We start from the raw sequence: 15,347 nt of genomic DNA, 5'->3' as shown, positions 1-15,347 counted from the left end.
AGAAGAGGCCTTTGTCCAGCAGTGGGACACTTAATAGCCTAACTAGACAAAAAAAGCGGCCAAGTGCGAGTCGGACTCGCCCATGAAGGGTTCCGTATTTAGGGGATTTATGACGTATTAAAAAAAAACTACTTACTAGATCTCGTTCAAACCAATTTTCGGTGGAAGGTTGCATGGTAATGTACATCATATATTTTTTTTAGTTTTATCATTCTCTTATTTTAGAAGTTACGGGGGGGGGGACACACACATTTTACCACTTTGGAAGTGTCTCTCGCGCAAACTATTCAGTTTAGAAAAAAATGATATTAGAAACCTAAATATCATTTTTGAAGACCTATCCATATGAAAAAAATTTTTTGAGTTTCAGTTTTAAGTATGGGGAACCCCCAAAATTTATTGTTTTATTTCTATTTTTGTGTGAAAATCTTAATGCGGTTAACAGAATACATCTACTTACCAAGTTTCAACAGTATAGTTCTTATAGTTTCGGAAAAAAGTGGCTGGCATTTGGCTACGGAACCCTAAAAACAACGGGTTGCACTCAGGGAGTGCCGGCAGAATTGAAAACTCAATCACTATTGCAAAATGTCTGCTGCACTATGTATAATTGAGGTTAACGCCATCTAGCGTTATTTCGTCGCATTACTTGAAACCCCTAAGCACATCAATGTTAGTACTCGAGTTATATTAATACCAGTTAGAGGGAAACTTACTAGATGGCATTTAAATCAAGAAGGAAAAACTCAATGACATTGTAACTTTCGATCAGGTCACGTGTCCGTCTTACGGTCACGTGATCTGTCGCGAGTTTAACATTTTTTCCCCATCACAAAAAGTGCACAGCGCCGCTAAAAAAGTTTTCACTTCAAAAATGTGTACTAGGGCCTCGGTTGTGCTACAGCACACCCACACATACATATAGGTGAGGGTGGGGAGGGTCGATCCCTAGGGGGCACTTGGTAAACTTCATTTTTAATCAAACCAAACGAGATACAATTTTTTGCGCTAGTAACACTCATTCATTCGTTCCTAACTTCACGTTCTGTCAGGGCACTGTATCGGAAAAGTCAGTGGTTCAAAAATGGCGGACGGTGAAAGATTTTCTGCGTACTATATTAAATTTTCAGTAAGCTTTAAATGGATTTATTTTATAATATGAGTTGGAAATGATGTTAGTGAGTGTGCTTATTTTATTTGTTGTTTATTGAAGTGATGATTAACTTGGATTACATTGATATACGCGAACACATGTTTCTAGTACGGCACGTTTTATAATCTTACTATGTATGGGGAGACTGTCTTTTTCTTCAGGGGAGATATGATTCCGGGATCATGTCACCCCCAAAGCGATCAAGTATACATTGTAATAAATTTACTTACAAAATGATTCATAGAGCTATCATAAATATTTTCTTTTCTTTAGTAAATCATGCCGCGAAAGTACGACCAGAGAAACACTGATTTAAACTTTCAAGGTTTTTGACTCATTATTGTTTATTAAAACGGAATTTAATGGCGTATAATTCAGTTTTTAATTATACAACTGTGATATTTCATAAGATTTCGAGTTAAAATAATGGTATTCAGTAGGTAGTGATTAAAAATATGATCTGTGTATACCCGAATATTTGTTAATTAATCTGTCGGTCGTCGCGAAAATGACCCTTCTCTCCTACCCGCAGATTGTAATGATAAAAGAGTATAAATATAATGTACCATGGGGTGGAAGGCTCATTCTCGCTCGGCGCTGGAACGAGTAACACTAAATTTAGCACGAAGGTTGCTGCTTGTGAACTTAAGATTGTTTAAGAGTGTACGTAGAAGTAACTAGTCGGAGTAAATTAAAAGTAAATGATTGTACCAAGGACTTTGATTCATCACAAGTCCGAAGTGGTGGTCAACGGCGCCCATAAAAGGACTAGAACGTGTGAGTACCTAGTATACATATACATGTTTTATATACTCGGACGTTGTGGTAGTAAGTTTTAAGTTGTAATAATGCTTATAATCTTAAAGCCTGATTGAGAATATGTAGATACGCGATCATGGTTAAGTTGAAGTAACAAATGCAGACGTGTTACGTAATTTATAAATCTGCTACTAATCAAAATCGATACAGGCATTGAGCGAGTTGAAAACCTTATTTTTTTTACAAGAGTCATGTTATTTTTAGGCCGTGGTTACAAGTTGTCTTAGAATTAGAATACTTACGATTAGGCTGTACAGTGTAGTAGTATGTTTTTAAGTATAAACGTGCTCGGTTGTTAGATTTAGTTAAAATACGTACTGTCGTTAAATTAAGTGTTTACGTGTATTAGAAGGTCATCTGCTTCCAGAAATATATACAGCCTTTGATTTGTAAATCAATGTATTTTGCTTTTCCAATTAATTAAACGTATATTATTTTAACAAAGAACCAGCCGTTACACCTCGATCATCTTGCCTGTCCAGAATACCCGCCTGTTATATTTTTTTTATTCAAAATAATTCCTTACCCACATTTCATTTGTGTTTTTTTTTAAACATTGCTAGTGTTGCTAACACGTGTACCTACATCCTATACTTGAGTTTCGAATACTGAACTTGATCTATTACATAGTATGAGCTAAATGATCTAATAGTAAAGTCATGATTAGTTCCCGAAATGAATAAAAGGACTCTATTAACCTGTCAGCTCCCAAGGGCTTAATCACACGTTGTCATTAGTATGTATGAGTGGCATGTAGGTGGTTGGATAGCAACAATTAAAATTTAAAATTTCAATGTTGAATTGGCTGTTATGTATGTGCACCATGTAGGTGATGTACTTAACCAGATCTAATGTCTAGTTACCTATGTATGTAGGTGGGTAATAATGAATTTAGTCACCATGTAGGTGGTGTACTATAACCAGATCTAATGTCTAGTTACCTATGTATGTAGGTGGGTAATAGTGAAGTTAGTCACCATGTAGGTGGTGTACTATAACCAGATCCAATGTCTAGTTACCTATGTATGTAGGTGGGTAATAGTGAAGTTAGTCACCATGTAGGTGGTGTACTATAACCAAATCTAATGTCTAGTTACCTATGTATGTAGGTGGGTAATAGTGAAGTTAGTCACCATGTAGGTGGTGTACTATAACCAGATCTAACGTCTAGTTCCCTATGTATGTAGGTGGGTAATAGTGAAGTTAGTCACCATGTAGGTGGTGTACTTAACCAAATCTAATGGCCAGTTATCCATGTAGGTGTGCTGCTTATGAGTGCGGACATGTAGGTGTGCTGCTTATGAGTGCGGACATGTAGGTGTGCTGCTTATGAGTGCGGACATGTAGGTGTGCTGCTTATGAGTGCGGACATGTAGGTGTGCTGCTTATAAGTGCGGACATGTAGGTGTGCTGCAGAGTTGGGTTAAGAGTTGAGTTAAAGATTTTAAAGTTTAAAGAGATGAGTTAAAGATTTTAAAGTTTAAAGAGTTGAGTTAAAGATTTTAAAGTTTAAAGAGTTGAGTTAAAGATTTTAAAGTTTAAAGAGTTGAGTTAAAGATTTTAAAGTTTAAAGAGTTGAGTTAAAGATTTTAAAGTTTAAAGAGTTGAGTTAAAGATTTTAAAGTTTAAAGAGTTGAGTTAAAGATTTTAAAGTTTAAAGAGTTGAGTTAAAGATTTTAAAGTTTAAAGAGTTGAGTTAAAGATTTTAAAGTTTAAAGAGTTGAGTTAAAGATTTTAAAGTTTAAAGAGTTGAGTTAAAGATTTTAAAGTTTAAAGAGTTGAGTTAAAGATTTTAAAGTTTAAAGAGTTCAGTTAAAGATTTTAAAGTTTACAGAGTTGAGTTAAAGATTTTAAAGTTTAAAGAGTTCAGTTAAAGATTTTAAAGTTTACCTGTAAAGTTTAAAGAGTTGAGTTAAAGATTTAAAGTTTAAAGAGTTGAGTTTAAAGATTAGTTTAATGATTTTAAAGTATTGAGTTTAAAGATTAGTTTAATGGTTTTAAAGAGTTTTGAGTTTAAAGATTTGAGTTTAATGATTTTAAAGTTCAGTTTAATTTAATGATTTTAAAGTTTAAAGAGTTTTGAGTTGAGTTTAAAGGTTTTAAAGTTTAAAGAGTTTTGAGTTGAGTTTAAAGGTTTTAAAGTTTAAAGAGTTTTGAGTTGAGTTTAAAGGTTTTAAAGTTTAAAGGGTTTTGAGTTGAGTTTAAAGGTTTTAAAGTTTAAAGAGTTTTGAGTTGAGTTTAAAGGTTTTAAAGAGTGCGGCCATGTAGTGTGCTGCCAGAAAGTCTACAGCCATGTAGATGTGCTGTTACATTCATAGTCTACAGCCATGTAGATGTGCTGTTATGAATGCAGATATGCAGGTATGCTGCCTGAGTCCATAGATCTGAGTAGTCTGATGGATCTGAGTAGTCTGAGTAGTCCGAGTAGTCTAACGAGTCTGTTCAATGAGTCTAACGAGTCTGTTCAATGAGTCTAACGAGTCTGTTCAATGAGTCTAACGAGTCTGTTCAATGAGTCTAGCGAGTCTGTCCAATGAGTCTAACGAGTCTGTCCAATGAGTCTAACGAGTCTGTCCAATGAGTCTAACGAGTCTGTCCAATGAGTCTAACGAGTCTGTCCAATGAGTCTAACGAGTCTGTCCAATGAGTCTAACGAGTCTGTCCAATGAGTCTAACGAGTCTGTCCAATGAGTCTAACGAGTCTGTCCAATGAGTCGAACGAGTCTGTCCAATGAGTCTAACGAGTCTGTCCAATGAGTCTAACGAGTCTGTCCAATGAGTCTAACGAGTCTGTCCAATGAGTCTAACGAGTCTGTCCAATGAGTCTAACGAGTCTGTCCAATGAGTCTAACGAGTCTGTCCAATGAGACTAACGAGTCTGTTCAATGAGTTTAAAGAGTTTAATAAAGAGAGTTTGGACAGTTTAGAGAGTTCGTAGAATTTAAACAGGAAAAAGCATGCTGTGTAGGGTGAAAATAAATTTTAACAAACAATCATACAGCGCACTGAAATTTAATTACAGGAAAAAATGAGGTCAGCGACGGTGGACAGATGACGTGGTACACTGCGACAGTCGAGCGTGAGGTGCCTGAAGACAGATGTCGTCACAACAGCGGGCGCAGACGACGGTGGCCTCTCTCAGTTGACCCGTACGAAGGACCGCGGGAGTCAAGGCGACGGTCAAGAGGGATCTTACGAGTGGAAGTTGTCATCAAGTTTGTAGCCTAGTATTGTAATCGTACACCCATTGCAACTGTTAATTACAAGCCTGATTAAGTTGTTAATGTAATGACGTATTAGCTTCCCCAAAAAACATTATATTCATAAAGTACATGTATTTCGTGAACCTTTACATGCTTTTTAGTATAAATGCTAATGAGGTATACAATGAAGAGTATTAGTATTCTATAAACTGACTACAACGAAAATAAATTTGATATTTGATATTTATTGAAAACAAATTTTACAGCATTACAGCCTAACACCAATGCACTGTAAAATTAAGTAGTAAAATTAAGTAAGTAATAATAAAGCGATTAATAAGCGATAAATAGGACTGTAAAGGCATTTAGGCAACACGGCCGAGTGTGATATTATTGTTGATCGTGCACCGGAGGTAGCACGCAGTCGGATGGCCGAGTGTGATATTTCATAAGATTTCGAGTTAAAATAATGGTATTCAGTAGGTAGTGATTAAAAATATGATCTGTGTATACCCGAATATTTGTTAATTAATCTGTCGGTCGTCGCGAAAATGACCCTTCTCTCCTACCCGCAGATTGTAATGATAAAAGAGTATAAATATAATGTACCATGGGGTGGAAGGCTCATTCTCGCTCGGCGCTGGAACGAGTAACACTAAATTTAGCACGAAGGTTGCTGCTTGTGAACTTAAGATTGTTTAAGAGTGTACGTAGAAGTAACTAGTCGGAGTAAATTAAAAGTAAATGATTGTACCAAGGACTTTGATTCATCACACAACCGACTCCGAAAACGGAATTATCCCCGTGGCCTTTGAAAAAACTGACTAAAGTTGACATCAACATTTTACGAACTACCCGTACTTGGTCTTTTTTATCAAGTTAAACGTTTTACACACAGGGGATGTTACTCGGTCGACAAAAACACTTATAACGATATTTGGTTTTCAACCGGCGATATTTGTTTTTATGGATGAAATGCTATTTCAATGGCTTTCCGACCTTATGTACTATAGAACCGACGGTCCATAGAAAGGATTTTAGGATTATGCAGCTCAAACACCGTCCTCGAAACGTGAGCAGTAAATTTCTAAACTTATTTATTATAGTAAACAATAACGACCAGTGATGGGTAAAAAAATTAAAATTGCTGTAGGTATCTGACGCTAAAAATACCTTCATAAGAACTTTAAAAAAATTAGCTTGTTACAAGAAATTTTATGTTAATAACTTAGATTTTTGTTTTTTTTTTAACTTTTTTTTGGTACAAAAATTGATTCCCTATTTTATGTTGTTTTATGGATAATACGATTACACTGTTTTTTAAAAGTATAAGATTATGGATTAATATGTGTTTGATATCTTCATATATTAATTTTATGTAGATAAAGTGAATAAATTAATGTAGATACTACCCTCGAAATATGACATTGCCACTTAAAATCTTTTTACCAAGTGTCCCCAAATCTGGAAGACTTGATCCCTTCGGCTTGGACATCTGATTACCGGAAATACAACTTCAAAGCATGGAAGATGCAATATATATATGTTTGCTGTGTATTTTACAAATTATAGATGCATTGCTAATAGCGATCCGAGTTATATAATCAATGAGAATCTGGTATGGGGAGACATGGTAAAAATATGTTTACCATGTGTCCCAAGAACCAGGGTCACTTGATCCCCCTAGGATCAAGGCTCCCGACCAGGGGTAAACAAGTCTCCCTTACATAGGGGACACATGGTAAAAGTCAACAGTATGGGTTTTCATTAAATAATGATCTAATTTATTGCACAAATCTGTTCTAATTCAAACTATTAATGAAGAGATAAATTCTGAGTCGTATGGTCTATAAAGTTTTTCAATACTACAAATAGTTAAGAAAATGTATGCTAAAAACAAAAGGGGTGATCTACCCTCCCCAGTTTCCCCTACATATACGTAGTACTCGATACATAGAGCAGAAATAAACGTTAATTATCCTCGTCTTTACCTACCAGGAACTTTACAAAAGGTACAAAAACTTACTACTTACTTTTATCCTGAGAAGACTGACACTCGAGCCGAAACCCGCCTAATTGTTTAGTCAGACAACCAAATCTTTAATGACTGCAACGATGACTGACGTCCCAAATTATCCACTTAGCGAATCGTATTGAATTTACGAACTGATTTGCAAGTTGATCTTTTAACACTGAATGAGTGAACGAGTTAAGAATTGCAGAAATGATGTACAGTCAAGTGTAAAAATATGTATGCCCTTACACAAAAATGTGTCCCATACTTATCTAGTTATTAAGAGCCCGTTAACGATTTTAGAGCCAAAATGTAAAATTGATAGATTAGTCGTTGAAATTGTATACCTTTTGTTACGTAATATCTAAATAACAAGTATTGGTTTATATTAGCACGACTTCTCGTCTTCTTAAATTAAAATTATACAAAATAATGTATAAGAACAGTTTCAGAAAATGTTGTAGATTGTTAAAGTATCAAAATTACGTTGAAATTAAGTCGATTTTCACGAAAAATGGTCCCTTGTTTGAATTTATTTTTTATCGTTAACATTTTTACATGTTTATGAATAGCAAGAAAAATATTTTATTTCCCAAATAAAACTAGTACTTAATTAACTCTTGAAAAAACTCGTTCGAAATTATTGCTTCTGACACAGACTACTTACAATTCTAATTACCCCTAACCCCCATTATCATCGTAATGAAAATAATACCTGAACCCAAAAGTTACAATTGCCAAGACATAAGAAATTAAACCGCCCAAACTTCTCCCCTTAGCGCGCCCTAAACGCAAAACACGTATTAGCGCAAATTAAAACAAATGAAACGCTGTCATCGCAAAGCCGCCATTTTGGAATTCAAGTCGTGTTCAAAATGGCTGCCGTGTGGTATGAGTATTGCTTAATGCGTCCATAAATGTCGAATCGGGGTCATTTGTAAAAATTACGATGTTTGTACGTGATAGGAGGTGCAATTTGGGATTTTTGGTTTGTTTGCGCACTAATGTATTAGAAAGGTGTCCATTTTCAAACGTAGGTGTTTCAGGATGTTTTTGTTACAAATTATAATTATTTCACTGACCGAGCGTTAGCATAGGTCTCCGTTTCAGCTAAAAATGCTTTCGTATGTCCAGATGCTCTCCTCTACAGGTCGCAACTTTCACTCGGTCAATATGAAAAAAAATAGCCTTTTTCCGTTAGTGTTCCCGCTTTAGCCTTCCCTCCCTTAGGTAAATTCTAATGCACAAAATTGAAACTGTTTGACACTGTTTTTAAAATGGTCTCTCTCTATTTGTGATTTATTTATTATTGTTATTGAATTAAGATTTTTCTTTATTTTGAGATACAGACATTATAGCTGGTTTGAAGACGCTCACACGCCAACATATCATATTGCGGCAAAACATAAACGCATCTCATATTGTACAGCAATTCACAAAACTATAACTCACAACCAGTATATTCAGATCGTCAAATTTTACAAATTAGGTAGGCCTTTAACTAAACTAGTATTTATGTTAGTATGTATATTTACTGTTAGTAATTAGTATGTATTGGCCGGAGTGGACTTAGACTCTGTATAAATTATGAACTGAAATAGATATTATCATACCAGGCGTGGCTCACTCTGCGATTTCGTCGCGTCGCTACAAGTACCTACAAGTACGTGCGGCCCACACCAATTTTGGTGTCTAGCCATAGTGGTTCCTGCGCACCGCTACGGAACGGACGCCTGCTCGCGCTTGCACCACCTAGCGGTCATATCTGTCGTAATAGACGCGTTTTGTAAGAGAGTGAGTCTTTTGTACCTAGAACTATTATTTATTCTGTGGTCATACACAAAAAAAATTAACACATGATTGTGTGTAGAAATAATCTTCAATTTGAAAAGTTTTCGCGAATAAGTAAAATTGCTTTGCTCCGTTTTTTGTTAAAAAATTTAAATATACTGCGGCGGTAGCACGGTCGCATTTTTACACGACTGCCCAAAAAAAAGAGTGTATTGTTTTCAACGTTCATGTTTGTATGTATATATGTATGTGAGTTTCTTTATTCCACGATAACTTCAGAATGCCTTAACCGATTTAGATGTATGATATATCATTAGAATCCTTACGTCATCCCGGGTGACATAGGCTATGTGACGTCATTACAAAATCAATATGGCGGACTTAATACGCCATATTACGCAACCTTAAGAAAAAAATATCTTGCAAACCCATCGAGTAGGGCATCAAAATGAAGCGCTTTGAAAGACGATCAATAATATATATACAATATGAGGGTTTAAGTCCAATTTTAAGAAAGTAAGAATTTACAAAATATATTAAGAAAGGCTAATCTCATAAAATATTATTCTATTGTTGGGATATTAAAAGGAAGTGGTTTGACCGCTGATCATAAAAAAAAAAATTATACATAGGTATTATATTAATCATATTTTACATGTTTTGAAACCAAGCCAATATGTTCTAAATTGCGCTAAGGGAATAGAAAAGTGTAAATAAGTTCTTTGTAGAGAGTCTGAGATTGTAGAGTCCGTCTTCAGATACAACTCTGCACCGACAGAATAAAGTGTGAAAGTGTCATTATAACCGTACATTTTTATACGTATTTTTTATATAAAGCCCGAGATACACTTGTAAGTTTTACTTACGTAAGTAGGGACAAAGCTATTTGTTAGAATGAGATAATGATATTCATCTCTCATTCTGTAGTACCTATAGCTGTGTCCGTATGTAGTACGTACGTAAGTAAAACTTAAGACAGATGGGCTCTTCCTGCAACTTCCCCGAGTATTTTAATTACGAAGGCCGAACTCCGCATAGGGCCGACGGTCCGAAGCGTAAGGCAGGTGCGTGCTTCCTGTAACTTCCCCAAGTATCATAATTGCGAAGGCCGAAGGCCGAGCTTCGCGTAGGGCCGAAGGCCCGGAGCGTAAGAAATGTGCACGCTTTCTGCAGCTTCCCCAAGTATCTTAATTGCGAAGGCCGAAGGCCGAGCTTCGCGTAGGGCCGAAGGCCCGGACCGTAAGAAAGGTGCACGCTCTCTGAAGCTTCCTCAAATTTCTTAATTACGAAAGCCGAAGGCCGAGCTTCGCGTAGGGCCGAAGGCCCGGAGCGTAAGAAAGATGCACGCTTTCTGCAGCTTCCCCAAGTATCTTAATTCCGAAGGCCGAGATTCGCGTAGGGCCGAAGGCCTGGAGCGTAAGAAAGGTGCATGCTTTCTTTAGCTTCCCCAAGTATCTTAATTGCGAAGGCCGAAGGCCGAGCTTCGCGTAGGGCGGAAGGCCCGTAGCGTAAGAAAGGTGCACGCATTCTGCAGCTTCCCCAAGTTTTTTATTTGTGAAGGCCGAAGGCCGAGCTTCGCGTAGGGCCGAAGGCCCGGAGCGTATGAAAGGTGCACGTTTTCTGCAGGTTACCCAAGTATCTTAATTGCGAATGCCGAAGGCCGAGCTTCGCGCAGGGCCGAAGGCCCGGACCGTAAGAAAGGTGCACGCTCTCTGCAGCTTCCTCAAGTTTCTTAATTACGGAAGCCGAAGGCCGAGCTTCGCGTAGGGCCGAAGGCCCGGAGCGTAAGAAAGGTGCACGCTTTCTGCAGCTTCCCCAAATTTCATAATTGCGAAGGCCGAAGGCCGAGCTTCGCGTAGAGCCGAAGGCCCGGGGCGTAAGGAAGGTGCACGCTTTCTGCAGCTTGCCCAAGTATCTTAATTGCGAAGGGCGAAGGCCGAGCTTCGCGTAGGGCCGAAGGCCCGGAGCGTAAGAAAGCGTGCATCTTTCTGCAGCTTCCCCAAGTATCTTAATTGCGAAGGCCGAAAGCCAACTAATAGGAAATAATTATGTAGTTGCAGAGATATTAAGCCATATAGCACTTTTCAATACGTTTGGTTTTTGGGTCAGACCTAGTTAGGTTTTTAAGCACCTTTTATGCTAACATATCAAAGATCAACGTGATAAAATCTCCTTGAAGCAACTAAATTGTCTTAAATCATAAAAAATGTGGTTGGTTTAAATGGTCACTAAAATGTATAAAATAAAATAAATTAATTAAAAATTAAAAAACACGACTGCAGTTTAAAAGCGAACTGAAAAGCTAGAAATAATTTTTAGTTATGTTAGGTACTCAACTTAATGAATGTAAAATAGAATATAAGTGTTCAGTCAGGGTCATAAACAGCAATCGGAAAAGTTTAGGCTCTTTAGGATCGTGACTGTACCTGCATATTTTATTTCGATTGCAGTCGGGGACCTTGATATATTGAAATTTTCCCATTCACAGGTCCCCGACTGCAATCGAAATAAAATATGCAGGTACAGTCACGATCCTAAATGAGCCTAAACTTTTCCGATTGCTGTTTATGACCCTGACTGAACACTTATATTCTATTTTACATTCATTAAGTTGAGTACCTAACATAACTAAAAATTATTTCTAGCTTTTCAGTTCGCTTTTAAACTGCAGTCGTGTTTTTTAATTTTTAATTAATTTATTTTATTATCGCCTGTCACCATGCCTTTCACGTTGTAACAAGTATGTAAGTGCGAAAGTGACAGGCATAGTGACAGGCGATAAAAATGCAACCATGCTGCCACCGAGTTGTTAATGTAATAGAGCTCTAGCTAAACTGGTTTTTATAAAGTGCTTTGCGAATAGAAAATTAATTTATGATATCCGGTTGCTCTAACCACCGGATGGTATGATCCCCGTTTTTACATCTTTGATTAATGTTGTGTAATTAATCATAATCGTTTCCATTTATATTAAATATAGATTGCGTTAAGTACTTACTGTACAGGCCGCGTAGCCAACATGCCAATCGCTTATGCTCCGTAGCGATCGAAACGCAACTGTGTATAGTTTGTAGCTAAAAACCGCTCGTGCTACGTGCCACAACCACCTGCATAAAAAATCGGTACTTCGGTTACCGAGTGCCGGCGAGTCGAACGCTACAGAACCAGTCTAAAATGTGTCATCGAGATGCGTAACAAAGGCGCGTTATCGGAGAGCGCACCTACACTGGTTTTTTGAGCGTTGGACTAGCCCGCGCTCAGGTGCCAAATAGAATAATTAGGACCCTTTTTTGCAGGTAAGTAGCACGTGCGGTTTTACTGAACAATAGACAATAGGATTAGCCTTCGGGGTCTATTAGAAAGCTACAAACTATACAAAACGCGAGAGTTTAAAGTGTTATATTGCGAAACGCAAACGCAACTGTCACTGTCGCACTAATATGGAAGAGTGATAGAGAGACACAAAGCGATTCGATAGCGAAGCGATAGCGATTGTCAGCTTGGCTAGGCCGGCAGGTATAACTTATACGGTGACATGCAGTACGGTAAGATGCTCAGTTTTGTATGAGATTTTGAACAGCGTACGGTAAAATGCTCAGTTTTGTATGAGATTTTGAACAGCGTACGGTAAAATGCTCAGTTTTGTATGAGATTTTGAACAGAATTTTAAAGCGGGACGTATTGGAAACTCAAAATCCCATACAAAATGACACAGTCACGCCACGCTATCGAATTTTAATCCATACAAAACATGTAACTCACTACGCTGATAACAACACTGACATCATGAAAAAAGGAAAATAATGATACTTTGTAAAAGCTGGCAAATTCATTCATTATAATTACAGAATGGGATTGAGTTGTGCGATAATAACATGTGGTGTTCGCAAGTCATTCTGTTTCATTAATCGTAAATAACTTGATATTTATAATAAATATGAGTGCTTTAATGTTCTTTTTTCTACTCCAGCACTTAAATGTGTCAATTAAATGACTGACAGTGATATCTAAAGCAATGTCATTTGAATGATTTGTCTATAGGCTCATAAGATGACTGCTAGCAGTCATCTTATGAGTATAATACAACTGCTTTATTTTTTTTAAAGATACAAGTTCCGATCATCTTGATTGAAAGAGGTATGTTTTCATTTACAATAATAACTCTTTTTTTTTTTTTAAATAATAACTCAATTTTTTTTAAATAATAACTCTTTTTTTTAATAATAACTCTTTTTTTTTAATAATAACTCTTTTTTTTTAATAATAACTCTTTTTTTTTTAATAATAACTCTTTTTTTTTAATAATTTTTTTTTTTTTTTTTTTTTTTTTTTTTTTTTTTTTTTTTTTTTTTTTTTTTTGCTGCAGCTGTCATAGAAAAAGTAATGTATGCCACAGCTCATAATTGGTTCTTAAAATTCTCGGGTCTTTTTTTACAAAACTCGACTACGTCTCGTTTTGTAACTTCGACCCTTGAATTTTAAGAACCCTTATTATATCACTGTTGCATAAACTACTATTTTCTACTCCAGCACTCAAATGTGTCAATTAAATGACTGACAGTGATATCTAAAGCAATGTCATTTGAATGCTTTGTCTATAGGCTCATAAGATGACTGCTAGCAGTCATCTTATGAGTATAATACAACTGCTTTATTTTTTTTAAAGATACAAGTTCCGATCATCTTGATTGAAAGAGGTATGTTTTCATTTACAATAATAACTCTTTTTTTTTTTAAATAATAACTCTTTTTTTTTAAATAATAACTCATTTTTTTTTAAATAACAACTCTTTTTTTTTATAATAACTCTTTTTTTAATAATCTCTTTTTTTTTAATAATAACTTTTTTTTTTTTTTTTTTTTTTTTTTTTTTTTTTTTTTTTTTTTTTTTTGCTGCAGCTGTCATAGAAAAAGTAATGTATGCAACAGCTCATAATTGGTTCTTAAAATTCTCGGGTCTTTTTTTACAAAACTCGACTACGTCTCGTTTTGTAACTTCGACCCTTGAATTTTAAGAACCCTTATTATATCACTGTTGCATAAACTACTATTTTCATTCGTTTTATTTAACACTTCACCATTTATAAAATCTGGGTTAAAATTAAATTGTAGTGGCGAATAATTTTACAAGATAACACTCAATGTTATACTGGGTCAACCAAATCTTGTCAGTAAATAGGAACAAAAAAAGCTATACTCATCCTTTTCTTTTGAGTGCTAGTACTAGTGTAAGACAAAGATAGTATGATTCTCTCTGTCTATGTTTGAAATCAAACAGACCTTTGACACACTATATCTATTAGTTGTTGATTTGACATAAGAAGTTCAGTTATTTATATTAGTTACTATGAACACTATTAAAATTAGCACATAATATATTACTTAATAGTTAGTAAAAGTAAGCTCCACAAGGGCTTTTTAATTATTATTTTTAGATTCCATATTCCGGGAGATAAATGCATATTAATTTTGAAATTGATCAATGTAACCCCATTTCACGGTACAGTCACCTGCAATAATGTATTACACAACGAAGGCCGCAAAAATATCTGACACGATCGTATTTGTAGAGCCTTAAAGAGCGTGTCACATATTTTTGCGGCCTTCGAAGAGTAACATATTATTGCAGGTGACTGTACCACAGACTGGCCGCATTGCCACGATGGATGGCAACTCTTATGCGTTAAGCAAAACGTTACGATCGCGATTGTCATTTTCGATCATGAAATATTTAAAAAATACCGGCCAAGTGCGAGTCGGACTCGCGCACGGAGGGTTCCGCACCATCAACAAAAAATAGAGCAAAATAAGCAAAAAAACGGTCACCCATCCAAGTACTGACCCCGCCCGACGTTGCTTAACTTCGGTCAAAAATCAAAAATCACGTTTGTCGTATGGGAGCCCCACTGAAATCTTTATTTTATTCTGTTTTTAGTATTTGTTGTTATAGCGGCAACAGAAATACATCATCTGTGAAAATTTCAACTGTCTAGCTATCACGGTTCGTGAGATACAGCCTGGTGATAGACAGACGGAGGGACGGACGGACGGACAGCGGAGTCTTAGTAATAGGGTCCCGTTTTTACCCTTTGGGTACGGAACCCTAAAAAGTATTAAATATAGTTGGTCAAACCAATTTGTCAATAAATAGGAACAAAAAAAACTATACTCATCCTTTTCTTTTGGGTACTAGTACTAGTGTAAGACAAAGATAGTATGATTCTCTCTGTCTATGTTTGAAATGAGACGGTCCTTTGACACACTATAAGTATTATGCAAATTAAATTATATTTATACCAATTACTAGAACTATTTAAGATTGTTCTACTAAATTAATTTGATTCATATTTCCTTTTCATCCCCCCCT

The 15,347-nt window shown here is 36.0% G+C and overlaps 2 long non-coding RNA genes across 2 annotated transcripts in view; one reads left to right on the top strand and one right to left on the bottom strand.

Moving 5' to 3' along the window:
* LOC134658889 (uncharacterized) overlaps window positions 1-15,347 on the bottom strand; it is a 582,766-nt gene that overhangs the window by 205,888 nt on the left and 361,531 nt on the right. The gene's annotated exons all lie outside the window — the stretch shown is intronic.
* The window catches only part of LOC134658875 (uncharacterized), a 397,606-nt gene that overhangs the window by 204,476 nt on the left and 177,783 nt on the right, over window positions 1-15,347 (top strand). Inside the window, exon 2 of the long non-coding RNA XR_010097752.1 lies at window positions 103-363. This is a non-coding gene — a long non-coding RNA (uncharacterized LOC134658875). The remainder of the gene's footprint in view (window positions 1-102; window positions 364-15,347) is intronic.

The sequence above is a fragment of the Cydia amplana genome, chromosome 23 (assembly GCF_948474715.1).
Source record: "Cydia amplana chromosome 23, ilCydAmpl1.1, whole genome shotgun sequence".
Classification (NCBI taxonomy): Eukaryota; Metazoa; Arthropoda; class Insecta; order Lepidoptera; family Tortricidae; genus Cydia; species Cydia amplana.
This window is presented reverse-complemented; position numbering and strand designations above follow the sequence as displayed.